General features: G+C 43.4%; 1 long non-coding RNA gene across 1 annotated transcript in view; it reads right to left on the bottom strand.

Annotated features, from left to right (window-relative positions):
- Window positions 1-15,716, bottom strand: part of LOC115099409 — a 37,185-nt gene extending 21,469 nt beyond the window's left edge. The window contains exons 1-2 of the long non-coding RNA XR_003858768.1: window positions 15,533-15,716; window positions 8,044-8,310 (exon numbers count right to left, since the gene is read on the bottom strand). This is a non-coding gene — a long non-coding RNA (uncharacterized LOC115099409). The remainder of the gene's footprint in view (window positions 1-8,043; window positions 8,311-15,532) is intronic.
- Between the last annotated feature and the right edge of the window lie 1,651 nt (window positions 15,717-17,367).

The raw sequence follows: 17,367 nt of genomic DNA, 5'->3' as shown, positions 1-17,367 counted from the left end.
TCTGTACTCTCTACACATCCCTAGATTACACTCATATTTCTAGAGCGCACCCTTCTAAAGCTAAAAAAGATTCCATTATTGGCAGGTGAATAGATTATTTGTTTCTCTCTAAAAGTTTGTTTCCTAGTTGTTCCCAGGCTAATATAGAAACACTAGCCATCTCTGATCATTGTCCAGTCTCTTGTGTTTTGGAGGAGAACTCCTCCAATGCATCTTCAAATAATTGGAAAATGTCCTCTTGGCTATTATTGGACAAAGGTTTTAAACAGTTCTTATTAGACAAGTGGCAGGCTTTCACTTATCATAACCAGCAACAAAGGAGCCAGCCTATATTGTTCTAGGAAACAGAAAAGGTTCTACTATGAGGAGAGATTCTTGGTTATTCTATCCAGGTAGGAAAGAACTAGATAGAGACATTTTAGACTTACCCAATAAAGTAAAGGGGGCTAAATGATAATATATTTTATCCAATTTAGAAAGGGATAAAAAACATTTTTGGGATTATAAGACTTTACTTAATGCGAAATTCCATCAAAGAACACTCTCTTCAGTGGCCACCTGGAAGCATAAATTGTTAATGCAAGGGAACAAAGTAGGCAAACTTCACCACGGGGGTCACCATTAGGTAGGGCAGTTCAATTAACTGTTTGCAAGTTAGCAAGTAGCTCATTTAAAACAAATAGGAAAAAATTCTTTTTCACTCAACGCGTAGTTAAACTCTGGAATTAATTGCCAGAAGATGTGGTTAAGGCATTTAGTATAACTGGGTTTAAAAAAGGTTTGTATAAGTTCCTAGAGAAGTCCATAAACTGCTATTAATCAATAAGGAATAGTAACTTGGGATCTATTTAATGTTTGGGTACTTGCCAGTTACTTGTGACTTGGATTGGCCCCTGATGGACACAGGATGCTGGGCTTGATGGACCCTTGGTCTGACCCAGTATGGCATATCTTATGTTCTTATTGTTCAGTAGAACCTGTGTAGTGCTGCAGGATTGGAAAAGGGCAGTTGTGGTCCTGCTTCCCAAAGGTAATAGAAGGGAGGAGGCTGAAAACTACAGTCTGGTTAGCCTTACCTTTGTGGTGGGAAAGTTAATGGTGAGACTACCAAAGGAAAGGATAATGAACTATCTACAATCCAGTGAGTTACAGGATCTGAGGCAACATGGTTTTACCAGAGTAAGATCCTGTTAATCAAATCTGATTGATTTTTTTTGAATGTGTGACTAGAGAATTGGATCATGGAATAGCAATGTGGATTACTTGGATTTCAGCAAGGCTTTTGATTCAGTCCCACATAGGGGGCTTATTAATAAAATGAGAAGCTTGAGCGTGAGTCCCAAGGTGGTGGAATGGATTACAAATTGGCTGCCTGACAGAAGTCAATGAGTAGTGGTAAATGGAACCTACTCTGAAGAAAGTATAATAACTGGAGTTCCTCAAGGACTGGTTCTGGGACTAGTTCTGTTGAATATCTTTGTGAGCGATATTGCGGAGGGATTAGAATGTGTAGACCACCCGGTATTGGAATTAATTTTGTGCACAGTCACTTGAATAATATAGCTGAGTAAATTAAGGTACAGTTTCCAAATTATTGTTGTTTTTTTTTAATTAGTTAAATATTTTATGAAATAATTAATACTCAAATAATTCCACTCAAGTAAGAGACCTGGGGGTCACCTTAGACAAAAGGCTGAACCTCAAAGAATTTGTCAAGAACACAACAAAAGAATGCTACTATAAACTACATATTCTGAAAAAGCTGAAACCTCTCCTGCATTTTCAGGACTTCAGAACAGTCCTCCAAACAATACTATTTTCCAAGATCGATTACTGCAACTCTCTGCTTATAGACCTTCCAACCATAACCACAAAACCTCTACAAATGTTGCAGAACTCCGCCGCAAGGATTCTCACTAACACCAGCAGAAGTGAACACATAACACCCATACTAAAACACTTACACTGGCTCCCCATCAGATCCAGAATCATTTTCAAAGTGCTAACTATAACACACAAGAACATCCATTCACAAACGTCGCTAGATCTAAGCCTTCCACTTCGCCTACACGAGTCTTCAAGACCAATCAGAAACAGATACTTAGGCACCTTACACGTACCTTCAGCCAAGTCCTCACTCAAGAAACGTGCATTCTCGACTGCCAGCCCCCTTCATTGGAATGCCCTCCCCACGGACATTCGCCTCGAAACGTGTACTCGAACATTCAAAAAGAAACTCAAGACCTGGCTCTTTACAAAAGCCTACACTTAAAGGTCTAGCTCAGAACCACATCCCAGAACTTGAATCATTCTCGCTTTTATAATCATATCAAACAACTCCTAATTTTTATCCTTGGTCTCACAATTCCAAATCATTAAATATTTGAGCATGCTACACCAATACCTCTTAATCCAGATGTAACCTCAGTTTTTGAAGTCTTCACTCCTATAGAAATAACCGCCAGTTCTTATTTACTTAACCCTATTCTGTAGACGTAAACTTTTCATGAAGACTGTAATCTGTAAACACCTGTATTTATTATAAGAATTTGTATTTACTATTTATATTTATTATTTAGCTATTAACATTGTTCTGTTACCACTTGGTACTATTTCTCTCCTTTACCTCAAACTCTAAGTTCCTACTAAGTTAGCCATGTTATTTATACCCAATTGTTGGATGTAATTGTATATTTGTTTAATTGTTCAATCTGTTTGATGTAATTTTCTGTTCCTTGTTCTGTGTAAACCGAAGTGGTATGCACAAGTGCATGAACTCCGGTATATAAAGCCTTTAAATAAATAAATAAAATAAATAAATACCAGATACATCTACATGGAATAAATAAAATACTAATACAAATTTTTTAAAATAAATTTGAGATTTATTTTATGCATCTAACTAAGGGGGTTATTTTACAAGCTGCAATAGGCCCTTATCGCAGCGGTAAGATTTAAATTAGGGGGAGGGAAGGAGTTGGGGCGGAGTGAGGGAAGGAATTATGGTAATCAGCGGCAGCATCACTGCCATCGATAATGTTCTAAACATTATCGCCAGTAGTAGCATGGGGAATAGCACCACCTTTTACGGTGGTGCTATGCCTGTGATAGCCTGCAGGTCGCTCCTGGACCCCCGCTGGACTTTTGGCAAGTCTTGTGGGGGTCAGGAGGGTCCCCCAAGACTTTCCAAAAGTTCCTGGTGGTCCAGCGGGGGTCCGGGAGCAACTTCCTCCACTCCGACCATTGGCTGCAAGTAATCAAAATGGCGCCAATAGCCTTTGCCCATACTATGTCACAGGGACTACCGGTGCCATTGGTCATCCCCTGTCACATGGTAGGAGCACAAGATGGCGCTGATGGCCATGTGACAGGGGCTGACCAATGGAACCAGTAGCCCCTGTGACATAGTAGGTCAAAGGCTATTGGCGACATTTTGAAACCAGCACCGAGGGTGTGAGTGCAAGGGATGGCTCCCGGACCCCCCTCTGGACCACCAGGGAGTTTTGGTAAGTCTTGGGGGCGGGAGGGTCAGGAGGGTGGGGAGTTTGTTTAAATTGGTTTCTTTAGACGGCTGAATAATTTGGTGAAGATTCGTGTATTCATGGGGAATCGCGATACGTTTCGCTTCCCCACGAATACAACGAATATGGCCACATCCATTGCGGATTACCAATATGTAGGGACCAAATACACACTCCTAGTTGATACCTTTACCACTCTTTTGGAATGGTCTTGCCACTTTTGCTGCTGCTCTGCTCCTTTCATGGTGCCTTGAGGCGTGTTTAACTTGGTCATGATGGCTTGTGCTATTTGTGCCACTTTGATAAGTCTTTATGTCTTGGAGTGCTTCTCTTCTGCTCACAAGTTTCAGTACAATTGATTAGAAAATCCCAATTTTTGAGCCCAAAATAGGATACATTATTATCCAGTGCAACAAATAAATATAGTTGCACTGGAGAAGGTACAGAGAAGGGTGACCAAAATAATAAAGGGGATGGAACAGTTCCCCTGTGAGGAAAGGCTAAAGAGGTTAGGGTTGTTCAGCTTAGAGAAGAGACGGCTGAGGGGGGATATGATAGAGGCTTTAAATTCATGAGAGGTAAATGTGAATCAGTTATTTACAATTTCTGATAATAGAAGGACTAGGAGGCACTCCATGAAGTTAGCATGTAGCATATTTAAAACTAATCGGAGAAAATTCTTTTTCACTCAGTGCACAATTAAGCTCTGGAATTTGTTGCCAGAGAATGTGATTAGTGCAGTTAGTGTAGCTGGGTTTAAAAAAGGTTTGGATAAGTTCTTGGAAGAGAAGTCCATTAACTGCTATTTATCAAGCTGACTTAGGTAATAGCCAGCCACTGCAATTACTGGTATCAGTAGCATGGGATCTTCTTGGTGTTTGGGCTCTTGCCAAGTTCTTGTAGTCTGGATTGGCCACTGTTGGAAACAGGATGCTGGGCTTGATGGACCTTTGGTCTGACCCAGTATGGCAATTTCTTATGTTCTTAAATGAAAAATGTATTTTGTTTGAAACAAATGAAATAAATGAAACAAAATGAACATGTTTTCTGCATACATCCCTACTACATATTGTACTTAGAGATACTTACACATTGTTGAACAATTGTTACATAACTCTGAAGTGCAGCACCTTGCGCGCTCTGAGCCCGAGGGGAGCCCCGATGGCTTTTCCCGTTCCCTCCAAGGCCGCTCTGAAATCGAAGCTGCCTTGGAGGGAACTTTTTTTTTTAGCTCCCCCCCACCTTTCCCTCCCTTCCCCTATCCAACCCCCCCCCCAGCCCTACCTAAATTCCCCCCTACTTTATTTCTTTGAGTTACGCCTGCCTCTGTGCCGGAGGACTCGGGACCACCCTCGGACCGCCGCCCCACCCCTGGCCATGCCCCCGGACCACCTCCATGCCCCCGGCCACACCCCGGACTGCCACCAAACCGCAGCCCCGCCCCCGGCCACACCCCCGGACCACCTATTTTTGAAAGCCCCAGGACATACGCACGTCCTGGGGCTTGCGCGCGCCGCTGAGTCTATACAAAATAGGCTCGGCATGCAGAGTTAGGTTTTCCACGCATAACCCTTTGAAAATGTACTCCTAAGTCTCTAACTGAATATTTGGCTAGATTTATTGCAATTGAATTCCCTGGCTAAATTTAGGTGGTGTGGAAAATTAGGCATTAGTCAACTAAATCCTTTTTTTTTTTTTTTTTTATAGGTTATTGAATTCTTTAAATCTAGAAAACTGCTCCTTCCCTCACCCCTTCCCTCCCTATAGGTCTTTACATTTAAAAAATGGAACCCCTGCCACCTGAACACTTCCCTCCTCTGATTCATGCCTTTTAATTGTAAGAAAAAACAACCCTTCTCCTCAGGCAGCCCATTCCCTGCCCTCTATCCCTCCATGTCTCTAAATGTTTAAAAAAATGTCCCCTTTTCCCCTCCTGGCTCAATGCATTTCCTCCCTCCTCCGGTCTTTAAAACTCATTAAAAAAATCAAAAAAACAAAGTATTAGCGACCTCTTCCTGTCTCCCTCGCTCCTCACCCTTGAAAATGGTCCCAGGGTATGCAACCTCTTCCTTTCCTCCAAAAAGAAAGTGCCCCTCCTTCCAGCCCCAAAAAGGAAGGAAAATGAGTTCTGGCTCCCTAACTTTCTCTGCCATGACCCGTCCCCCAGGAAGAACCAGAATTTGACTGGCTAAATGTTGCCATGGAATGAAAGTAAAGTGGATACATTTTGCCTGTTAGCCTGGTCAGTTTTCAAAGGCTTTGATTAGCCAGCTAAGCCCTTACTTATTCAGCTTGATCCCTTTCAGTATTGACCTCTTAGATTCTTCCACTTTGTAGGGGTAATTTTCAATGCATAAATGGCATTTAAAAGATATCCTGGGGGGTTGTGCATGTAAAAATACTCTAAACATCATGTACTTTTACACAAAGTGGCATTCTGGGGAGGGGGGGGGGGTGTAGATGGGACAGGGGACATGATTTACAGGCATTCTTTTAATTTTTGCAAATATGCACATAAATATACACGTTCCTGCTCCTGAGCAAGTGTAACTTTGCATGTGTATGTCAGCCATGATTCTGCACAAGGTGGATTTAAGTACAGCCTTTTGGCTAAGATCAAGCGTGTGGTATCATTGCATTTTGAATATTTGGACTACATTGTACTGAAGGGAGGAGTAGCCTAGCGGTTAGAGCAGTAGGTTAACAAGCAGAGAAGCTAAGATTCAAATCCTAATGACCCCCATTATGACCTTGGGCAAGTCACTTCACCCTCCAGTGCCTGAGGTACAAATTTAGGGCTCTGTTTACTAAGCATTTTGCTCATAGAATGGGAGAAAACCTTTAGTAAATAGGCCCCTTAGATTAAGCTCTTTGGAGACAGGGAAATATTTACAGTATCTGAATGTAATCTGCTTTGAAGTTTCATCATACAAGGCAGAAATACACTACTATTATTATTATTATATTATTATTATTATTATTATTATTAATAATAATAAAAAGTACCTGCAGACTTTTGCCTATGTGGGCTGTTTGTCTCACAGACAGAAACACAGTGGATTTCTTCTGTAACCTCTTGGGCTCTGTTCATCTCTCTCCTCTAACCCTTAGAGGGATTCTCCAATGTCTAACTTCCTGGGCTCTGCTCCCTTTCTCACCTATATTGTAACAAAAAAGGAGTTCCCCTATGTTCCTGTAAATTCATGGGCTCTGTTCTTAACTAAAGGAGTTTGCCCCCAAATCTTTGTAACCTTCTGGGCTATGCTCCCCTCTTTCCCCTGTGTTGTGACACCAGAGGAATCCCCTCCTGTCTCTGTAATGTCCTGGGTTCTGCTCCCCTCTCACCCTATACTGCAGTGCTTCTCAACCCAGTTCTTGGGGCACACCTAGCCACTCAAGTTTTCATGAAATCCATAATGAATATGCAGGAGACAGATTTGCATGCATATTCATGGGTTGAGAAGCACAGTTACATTATAACATTACATGGATTTCTCCAGGACCCTGCAATCTCCTGGGCTCTGCTCACTCCTTGTCCCTGTCCTGTGGCACTAGAGGAGATCCTTGCTCTACTTCCCTTTTTTTGTATTTTGCATTTTTCCATCTTTTGCATACTTTGCTCTCTCTCTCTCTCCTTTGCATCCTCTTCTAGTCAAATTCCCTTTAGGGCCGATTTTAAAAGTTACGCGCGCGGGGTACATTTGTGCGCGCCACGTGGCACACACAAATGTACACCCGATTTTATAACATGCACGTGCTGCCGTGAGCATGTTATAAAATCCAGGGTCGGCGCGCGCAAGGGGGTGCACACATGTGCACCTTGTGCACGCTGAGCCCGAGGGGAGCCCCGATGGCTTTCCCCGTTCCCTCCAAGGCCGCTCTGAAATCGGAGCTGCCTTGGAGGGAACTTTTTTTTTGGTCCCCCCCACCTTTCCCTCCCTTCCCCTATCTAACCCCCCCCGCAGCCCTACCTAAATCCCCCCCCCCCCCCCACCTGCCTCTGGCCCCGGCCTGCCGCCATGCCCCGGCCACGCTCCCGGACCGTCCCTTTTTCGAAGCCCCGGGACATACGCGCGTCCCGGGGCTTGCGTGCGCTGCCTTGCCTATGCAAAATAGGCTCGGCGCACGCAGGGGTAGGATTTTGAAAATCTACCCCTTTTGGTCATGTTGCATACTGTAAAAGAAGAACTCCCCCATGCACTGTAATCTCGTATACTCTGCACCTCTCTTTCCCCTCTACCAGATGTCCCCAAACTCGGTCCTTAAAGGCTGCAACCCAGTCAGGTTTCAGGATTGTCACAATGAATATGTAAGGGACTTATTTGCATGCACTGCCTCCATTGTATGCAAAAAATCTCACGCATCTTCATTGTGGCACTCCTAGAAACCACTGGTCTGTATTGTAACACCAGAGGAATTCCCTCATGTCTCTGTAATGCCCTAGGCTCTGCTTCACTCTTGTCCCCATACACTACAGGCTGTAATCTCCTGGGCTGTGCTCTGTGAGGTGTATTGTTCTGACCTTTTAATTTGCTTTTGATGCCTCCAACTTCAGGTTTTTATGATCAGATGACACAGTGCAAAATCCTGAGTGGTACAATCAAAGGTTGTCATCCTGGCATTTCTTTCGTACATTGCCCACTGATAGCACTTTGAGGGAAGTCTCACATGCCAAGAATCACTTCTGCCAGCATTGTAGTACAGTGTTTTGTTCCTGGACGACAGATATTTGTATTCTCTCTGCAGTCTGTCCCATTGCTGTGGCACTCTTCACACCTCAGATAATCCCCTGTAATAGCACACAAGATTAGTTGAGTTTTGCTTTTAGATACTTTTTTTCAGCTTGAAGTGGTCAATGAGTCAAAATATAGCTATCTGAGTCTCATTAATAAATTCTGTAGAATAACCAGTGTAACCTGACATGGATTCATACCATCAGATGAATCCAGGTTAAATCTTTTGTGTCTTGGAGCTGTGGACCTCTTGGTGTTCAATAGTAGAAACAGCTAGAATGTTCCAATCAGAATCTTACATGTTTCTTGTATTCAATTCATTGCCTTCTCTTTCGGTAATATTCCCCTTTTGGTCGTGTTGACCTTTGATTATGGCTATATTCCATTATTAAAAATTCTCTTTGAGTTTACTCTTCAGCTGTCTGTGCTGTCTTCATGCTTTAAATTTATCAGTATGTCGCCTGTGTGAAGCTCTGGTGATCTGCTCTTCAGTTTTCCATGCTTTATTTACACTATACATGTTATCAGTGTGATGTTCTGATGATGATCAGTACAGCAGCGCCTTCTATTTACTTTGATTCATAGTGGTAGGAGTAACTAAGTTGGGGGAGCTTTTGTAAAATTTGAAACCCTAGCCTTGCCTTAGGAAATAAAAATAATTCAGGATAAAAAGAATGAAACATTTCCTTTGTTCTAAATACTAAAATTATTGACATATTTCTGGCTAATCATACTGCTGAAAGAGCACTGAAAATCATTTCTCATATGGAAATAACCTAATCAGACTCTTTCTGTCTGTTAATCTTTGTTCAGTGTTTAAGACAAATACAGTCCCTATTTGTATAATATATAGGCCTCATTTTGGTTCCTGCGAGCTATTTGGTAGCAGGAGGAATGTCGAGTTTTCGATTTTACCATTTCAAAAACATGTTTAAAAGACTGTACCTTTCTGCATCAGAGGCTTGCTGATGCCACATTAGTCTAGGCAGCTCCCCCAGTGTCACGTATTTATTTTTTGCCTGAGTATTACACAATGAACCAACTTTAATCTAGCAGTATTTTCACAACTGACACTTGCTCATCGGAACTTCAGCGCAACTGTTATTCCTCTGGTATGAAACTTTGACCCTCACAAATTAAAAAATGACACGGCTCTTCTTGTTCACATTCATTGGGAGAAGCCTTTGATAAGCAGACTTCACGGTGTTCTCTGTGCCAGGGGTTCATCGAAGCCTTCACCGGCAAATCAAGGGCCTTGTTGGGGATTTTCCATCAGACCCAAGAAATAATATCCAACAGTCTCAAGTCCTATTTGTATTCTTTGAATGGAAGTATGGGGTTTTCAGTGTATTCATTTAGAGATAATGAGTGCTATAAAATGTCATTCTCTGTTCATCTGTGATTAGTGAGGATTTCAGGAATGTGTCATTAAAAATTTGTGGTACTTCAATTTCACTGTGAAATATATACATATATGATTTACAGTGTTTAAATATATTACGACGTATGGTATGTATCTAGCGTTGCTCAAGACTAGCATTGTAAAACATGTAAAATTGTAGAGATCCAGTAACATTCATGTATAGAGACACATAAGGAAGGATTAAGTTAGAAGCTGCTCATTTATTTTAATGTTTGTAATTTAAGAATAAAGTATTGTTTTTAATGTAGACATTAATCATTAGTGCTTTTTTTCCTTTTGGGAATTTTTCTGATATAATTTCATTGAGCACTTGATATAATATGCACATTGCCCGATTTCTAGTTATTTCACACACACACACACATATATATTTATGTGTGTTTGTGTGTGTATGTATATAGGGATTACATTGGCTTTTTTCTCATTGTGTTTGTGCCAGTAGTGACTGCTATGCACATGCATTAGAGGGAATTACTCTTTACAACTAGTGTGAACTAATTGCAAAGAAATTACACTAATTGTGATTAGCGCACACTGAAACTAGCCTCTTTCTGAGTTCCCAGAAATGAAGTGTCCCAGGTCCCTGGGCTCCCTACTCAGCTCTCCCTTACCTTCAAATAAACTGAGGTCTTAAGGAGCTGGAGCGATACTGAATCGCAGTACTGAACTTCAGGGTGGACGTAGGCTGATCCACAACTCTGCATCACCTCTTACATGTGGGGCAAAGAAGTGCTACTCAGCTGATGCAATTTTGAATTTCATTGCTGGCGCAGCAGGAACAATTAGTCATCACTCCTGCTCTTGACGTCTTTGCCTTGCCCTATCATAAGGTGGGAAGGAGGATTAGGGGGAGCAGGACATCTGTGGGGGAGGGGCCTACTTTTAGCAAAGTGAAGTGGGCGCAAGGTTTTGGACATGCAGGGTAGGTTTTTTTTTCTTGGTTATGCCAGCTTGAGATGTGGGGGGAGCAATAGAAAGGATTAAATTTTGTCCCATCATTTATTTATTTATTTAGCATGTTTTATAATCCGCAGTCTCCAAGAGTGACCGATGTAAAGTACAATCATACATTCATGTTATCATATTACATAATCATGATAATAATTAGAACTTCTATAGCGTCTTATAAAGAAGAACACGATGGGCTTAACAATATAATCATTTGGAATCCTTCTTTCAACCAGTTCTGGGGGCGATGGCCTGGTCTGGGTGAAGATTTTAACATGAGGAGAGGAGAAACAGCAATGTTATTTTTTTAGATGTTTGGATACACTGAAGTAGAGAGAGATAAAAGGATTCACCCAACGTACAACGAAAAGAATGGCTGAGACTAGAGAGAGTGAGTGACTCCCTTTCTCTCCCGGACTGCCCAGCAAGTGAAATAAATGCAGTGACGTACCTAAATTATTTGGCACCCGGGGTGGATAATTCCTTTGGCACCATCCCCCAGATTCACTTCTCTGTCTCTCCTCCCCCCCCCCCCCCAGTGATCTCTGGTTCCCCCTCCCTCGTACAGGCTCTCTCTCTCTCTTGCACACACTTTCACACACCCCTGCACACAGGCTCCCTCCATTTCTCTCTCTCTCACATACACACCCCTTCACACAGCTCCCTCTCTCACACACAAACATACACTCTCACTTCCATATACACACACACATGCTCTAACACACAGAAGCACAGCAGCAGTTTCCTCCTTCAGTCCCTGCGACAGATGGGAACTCTTCATTTTGCTTGAGGTGACACGGGGACTGGTGGGGCTCTTCTTCCTGCATCTGCAGTGGGGAGGTTGGGGGACAGCGCTTCCTCCTTCTTCGGGGCCACGATTGCATGCCCTTTCCTTCTTCCCACCATCGCGGACCCACCACTTCCTCTTCCAGGCTACGGGGGGGGGAGAAGAAAAGGCTATGCAATTGCCAGCTCCAGACCCATGGCACTCTAGGTGGCCGCCTAGTGCTCCCACCGCTCACAGCCCGGAGGCCTCCATCTTCTTCTACCACGAGCGGGATGGGCTGCACACATGGCCGCTGACCTCCCGGCTGGCACACCCCTTCTGGCTGTCACTTGGGGCTGGCTGCACCCCCACAACCCCCCCCCCCCTTAGTACACCACTGAGTAAATGTATATCCTCAGTCAACACTTGCACTCAGCACCAATTATATGGAAAGAACTTCTCCATCTGGCTGCAATGAGGTAATGACATAACAGAAAGGGGGAAGAATTAAGCCAATATGCACAGGAAAAGAAAAGAATTGAGGGCTCTTGTAAAATAAAAATGATGAACATGTCAAACTGCTAAAATGCAGCTTCTGCTGTAGATTGCGCTATGCGGATCTACAGGTAATTTCCATTGCTTTAGAGAGATCTCATACTCCGTCCATGTGTGTGGTACACATAAAACTATGACCACAGAAAGAGAATGTGTGTGATTTAACCAGCAGGTCTTGAGGTTAGAATGGGGCTATCATTATGTTTTTATGTTTTTATTGGGTATGTCTATCTTCTTTCATGTTTTTTATGGATGCCTTGGATGCACCCCGGCTTGGACAAGATGGTTATAATTTCTTGTACTCAAATAAACAAATATGTGTATCCAGTCTTAACAGAAATAGACAGCAGCAGAGGGACCACATAAGAAAGGAACAGCATCAGAACAAAGATTATAGAGGGGAGGTGACCTAAAAGCCTAGAATGCATCTCTCTTTTCTATCTATAGCAGTAGACACAAAAACTTCAGGAAAATCTTTACACCCATCTAAATGGATCTGTAATCTACAACACAACTGCTGAATAAGCAGAGATAAAATGGTTACGTGGACAAGATACAAATCCCTCAGTTTGCCAGCAGCACGACATTAGACCGAATAAAATGCATCAGCACTGATACTGACCCTTCCACCTTCCTACACAGATCCTACATGGATACTGCTCCCACCTATGATCTCTCTAGCATATAGACCCTGCCAAATAAGGTAGCCACTTCCCAAAAACTCACTCTGCCAGATTCTGCACTGAACCTCCTGACAAACGCTGTATCATATTCTCTATCACTGACCTTTCCAAATGCGGTGCCCACTGATCCAGACACACTCCAACCTCCTAAGACACTGGGCATTCAATTGTATTCGAACACTGTCTCGGGCAATTGTTGTACCAGACATGTTATCCATTTCCGGCACCCACCTCCCTCACACACTCACGCTGACAGATACTGCAATGCACCTTGAACAATTGTTGATTCACTGGGAAGAGACCAAAATCCATTCAGCATTCACTGACAGAGAAGCAGCCAATTCCCTTTCTTAGTACTGAGTTCTGAATGGGGATTCACTGCTTCATCCAGGGAGTAAAGTGAATAAATTAATACTAAATGCTGTTAGCTGTCAAACTGTACCAGCAATATACAGCGGATTAGAATGAGGTAAGAGCCTCTCCTCTCCCACTCTGCTTTGGGAACATGTTTGGGGGCTTGGGGTATGACGTTTGGGCACAATTTTTTTAAATATAGGAGACTGGGAGAAGGGAATAGGGCTGCATGGCCCGATAATTTTTATACTTATTGGGGGGAGGGAGGGAGACTGCTTAGCTCATGCTAAAATGTTTAAACATATTGAGGGTGGGGGTGGGATTGACAGCTGTTTGGCTACTAGTTGTTTTTGTTTTTTTTAAGTTATCTGGCTAACTTTAGGGCAGCAATTTTTATTACCAAAGTTATCTGGATATCTTTATTTGGCTAACTCTATCAACACTAGCTGAATATCTACATTATGCCACCTGTGCTGTTTCTTTTTATACAACTTCATTTACACCAGTAAACAGAAAGAAGAAGGGGGGGGAGGGCAATATTTAAATCCAGGGGTGGGGGGAGGGCAATGTTTAAATCCTGCATTTTGTCTGGGTAACTCAAAAAGTTACCTGGGCAAACCTTTTGACTATCATTCTCCATAGAATTTTCTACAGACATGTGATGCAAGACCCAGATGAACAGTTCTTAACCTCTACCTTGATGACACTGAACCTCTGACTGTATTGACCATTTGGATCTGTTTTGTTTGTCAGTATACAAAGGTAAACTGGAGGTTGTGACCCTAAAATAGAGATTCCCAAACTATGGCCCGCATGCCAGACCCAGCCAACAGAGCTTATTTTTCCAACTCACCATCCTTTGCCTTCCTACTGCAGGTTCTGGCCCACAAAATACTTTTATTTCACATGCAGCATCGGAGGCAGCAGACAGGTTGGTGGGGTTTCCCAGGCCCCATCAGCGGAAATGGATGATGATGATGTGAGGTGATGGCAATGACAACAACAGAAAAGCTGATGGGGTTTCCCAGGACCCGCCAGTTGAAGAAGAGCTGGCTGACCAATGCCGCTGAGTTGAACTGATGGGGAGGCCAGGCCCCATCAGCCGAACAGAAGCAGGTCAACCCAGACTGCTGAACTCAGCTGCTGTTGGAGAAGCCAAGCCCTATCAGCTGAATATCTAGCTGGATAAGTGAGAGCCAAAGGAGTTGGGAGTAGGGCAAACTACAGGGCTGATGTAATATAACCATTCCTAAAATCAAAGTTAGATTTTAGCATGGGTTTTATTTAACACATGTTAAAAAAAACAAAAAAAAAAAAACCAGTCCCCATTGGATGTAGTAAAAAGTTATGGAAATAAACCAGAACTAAAAAAAAAAAACAAAAAACTGCTCTAAACTGAAAAACGCAATTTTTGACTCGTGATGCATTTGGGATCTTCTTAGTGTGTAGGTAATTGCCAGGTTCTTATGGCCTGGTTTGGCCTCTGTTGGAAACAGGATGCTGGGCTTGATGGACCCTTGATCTGACCCATCATGGCAATTTCTTAAGGGAGTTGGAAGGGAAGGGAGGGGGTTAGGGGAAGGGGGTCTGAGAGGGAAGGGAGAGGGAAAGGCGTGAGGGGGAAGGAGAAAAGGATGGGAGAAGAAAGGAAGATGAAGGGAAGGGGGAATGAGGGAAAAGGGGGAGTGAGAAAGAGGTAAGGAATGGTGGAGGGAGTGAGAGGGAACGCATGGTGGGAGGGGGAGGGAGATGAGGGGGTGAGAATGGAGGTAAAGATGATGGAGGGAGAAAGGGAAGGGAAAGCAGATGTGGGGGTAAGAGAGGGAGGGAGAAAGGGGGAGAGACAGAGGAAGAGGGAGGGTCTGTGTTTCCATTAAGAAAACTAGGTGATTGCCTAGAGTGTCAAGGTTTTGAGGGCAGCAAAATCTAGCCAGAGTGATGACTAGAGGGGTGCTGTTCCACAGCCAGTACCATCAAAGAAGGGAGCTCTGTACCGGAGCCACTGCTGCCGGTAGTTAAGTTGGGGGAGAGGGAGAGAATGAACAAAGATTCACCTAAGGTGCCCTGAAGAGAGGCAGAGGTAGTGGCATATGCTCTTACATCAGGAAGGCAGGGGGCAAGTTTCCTAGGGGCATGGCAGAGTAAGAGTTGCCATTTTCTGAGAAATCTAGAAATATTATTATTTACAATCTTACTATCTGCCTCTCCCCTGAGAACCCCTGCTTCTGTCTCCTGCCTCCCCCTCTTCTGACATTTCAAGTAATTGAAAAGGACAGACTCGCTCCTACCCCCCACTCAGCAAACTCAGACTCCAAGCTGAGGGGGCTGGGAGGCAAGACCCCCAACCCAGCCTTCTCACAGGCTGATGCAATAAGGTGCATCCAGCTTTGCGCACATGTTTACTTGCGGTTGGGTGCATGTTTTGGGCGAGCAATAATGGTGTCTGATACAGCAAGATTAGTATATTTGAAACGTGCACTCCAACAAAATCATACCATTAAGTACCCATCGTATTTAAATTTCATGTAAATGAAGACATTAGCTATTACCTCCCAATGCAGGAAAGTGCACCCAAAGGCTGGGTGCCTAGTGGACATCTTTTAACATGGGGAATTTAACTGCAGCTCCGGAGGTGGAGTGAAGTTAATTTGCAGTGGTAAGAAACATAAAAAAATATGGTCCTCTGTGTTGCGATAAATGTGTCGCCCTCCTTAGTATCATCCTGACTCTTGAATTTACTGCTTCTGGTGGAGAAAAAAAAAAATATTGATTTTATTAAAAAGAAGTGTACTTTCTTTTATGACTGCACAATTTAGATGTCAATGGCAATGGTCGCCTGATATAATGAACTTCAACATTAAAATCAGCAAAGTCTATGAACCTCAGCAAAATAATCAAAATGAAGAGCAATCGAAACAGATGCTGGTATAAATACCAATGCAATAAACTACTTTGAGCACCAGAAATGCACAATTCTCCCTTATCGTGCCTTTTTTTACACTGTCGCAATTTCACTCTCATTTAAATACTGCATCGGGCACACAGGGGCTGCAGCTGCGCATATGTTAGGAAAACGGATGCTCAATACAAGCGCCCATTTTAAGTGCGCGTCTTATCGGCCTGACAGTGACTAGAAAGTTTTGGGGATCTCTGACCTAAGAGATGATAATGTCACTGTCAGTGAGTATACCAGAAAGTCCCTCAAAGTACCTTAAGGGACTGGCCACAGAGATCTAGCCGGATTTTCCTTAAGGATCAGCCGTGTAAGGGATTCTGGGCCCAGGAAGGATGCCTTCAGCCAAACATACAGGCAAATACAGTACAGTGCGCTCCGACAGAGCGCACTGTTAGCCAGCATTTGGATGCACACTGTTAGCCAGCATTTGGACGTGCGTTTTTGACGCACTAGCTTTACCCCTTATTCAGTAAGGGGTAATAGCACGTCCAAAATGTGCAACCAACCCCCCCCCCCCAAACCTAATAGCACCTGCAACATGCAAATGCATGTTGATGGCCCTATTAGGTATTCCTGTGTGATTCAGTAAGTAAAATGTGCGGCCAAGCCACACATTTTACTTTCAGAAATTAGTGCCTACCCAAAGGTAGGCACTAATTTCTCTGTGCACCCTCCGACTTAATATCATGGTGATATTAAGTCAGAGGTCCCAAAAGTTTAAAAAAGTAAAAAAACAAAAAATAAAAAATTTGAAATAGGCCCACGGCTTGCGGGTTGAAAACCGGACGCTCAATTTTGCCGGCGTCCGGTTTCCGAATCCGTGGCTGTCAGTGGGCTGGAGAATCGACGCCGGCAAAATTGAGCGTCGGCTGTCAAACCCGCTGACAGCCGCCGCTCCTGTCCGAAAAGAGGCGCTAGGGACGCGCTAGTGTCCCTCTTTTTACCACCGGGCCTAATTTAAATAAATGTATTTACTGTATCGCGTGCACAGGAGTGTGTCCTGTGCTCTCGCGCGATTTTTACTGTATCGGCCCGATAAGTTGGCAGGGCCCACATGGGTTAGAGAGGCCCTGGGGAGCAGGCAAAAACCAGGAATATGTGTGATACCCAGTATTTGAGAGATAGCTGAACTTCAAGGTGAGCTGCCTAATTTGTTTGTTTTGCTTTACACTGCTCTTTGTTTTCACTGTAAATAAACTTCATTTAAGGAACAGCCAGAGTTTGCCACCTTTTAACTCTGGCTATTTAAAAGCTGCTCTCAAATTACCACATTTGGTGGCACAGTGGGATATCTTGCCTAAGCGGGAAGCAGAGACAAGATCCCACAGCCACAATGCAGAAGAGAAAAAAAAATAACCCTGCAGAGTTTGTTTTCTCTTTTTTTGTGGGGCCTCCCAGTTATACACCCTTAGTTTTGCGCAACAGGAC

The sequence above is a fragment of the Rhinatrema bivittatum genome, chromosome 9 (assembly GCF_901001135.1).
Source record: "Rhinatrema bivittatum chromosome 9, aRhiBiv1.1, whole genome shotgun sequence".
Lineage (NCBI taxonomy): Eukaryota > Metazoa > Chordata > Amphibia > Gymnophiona > Rhinatrematidae > Rhinatrema > Rhinatrema bivittatum.
This window is presented reverse-complemented; position numbering and strand designations above follow the sequence as displayed.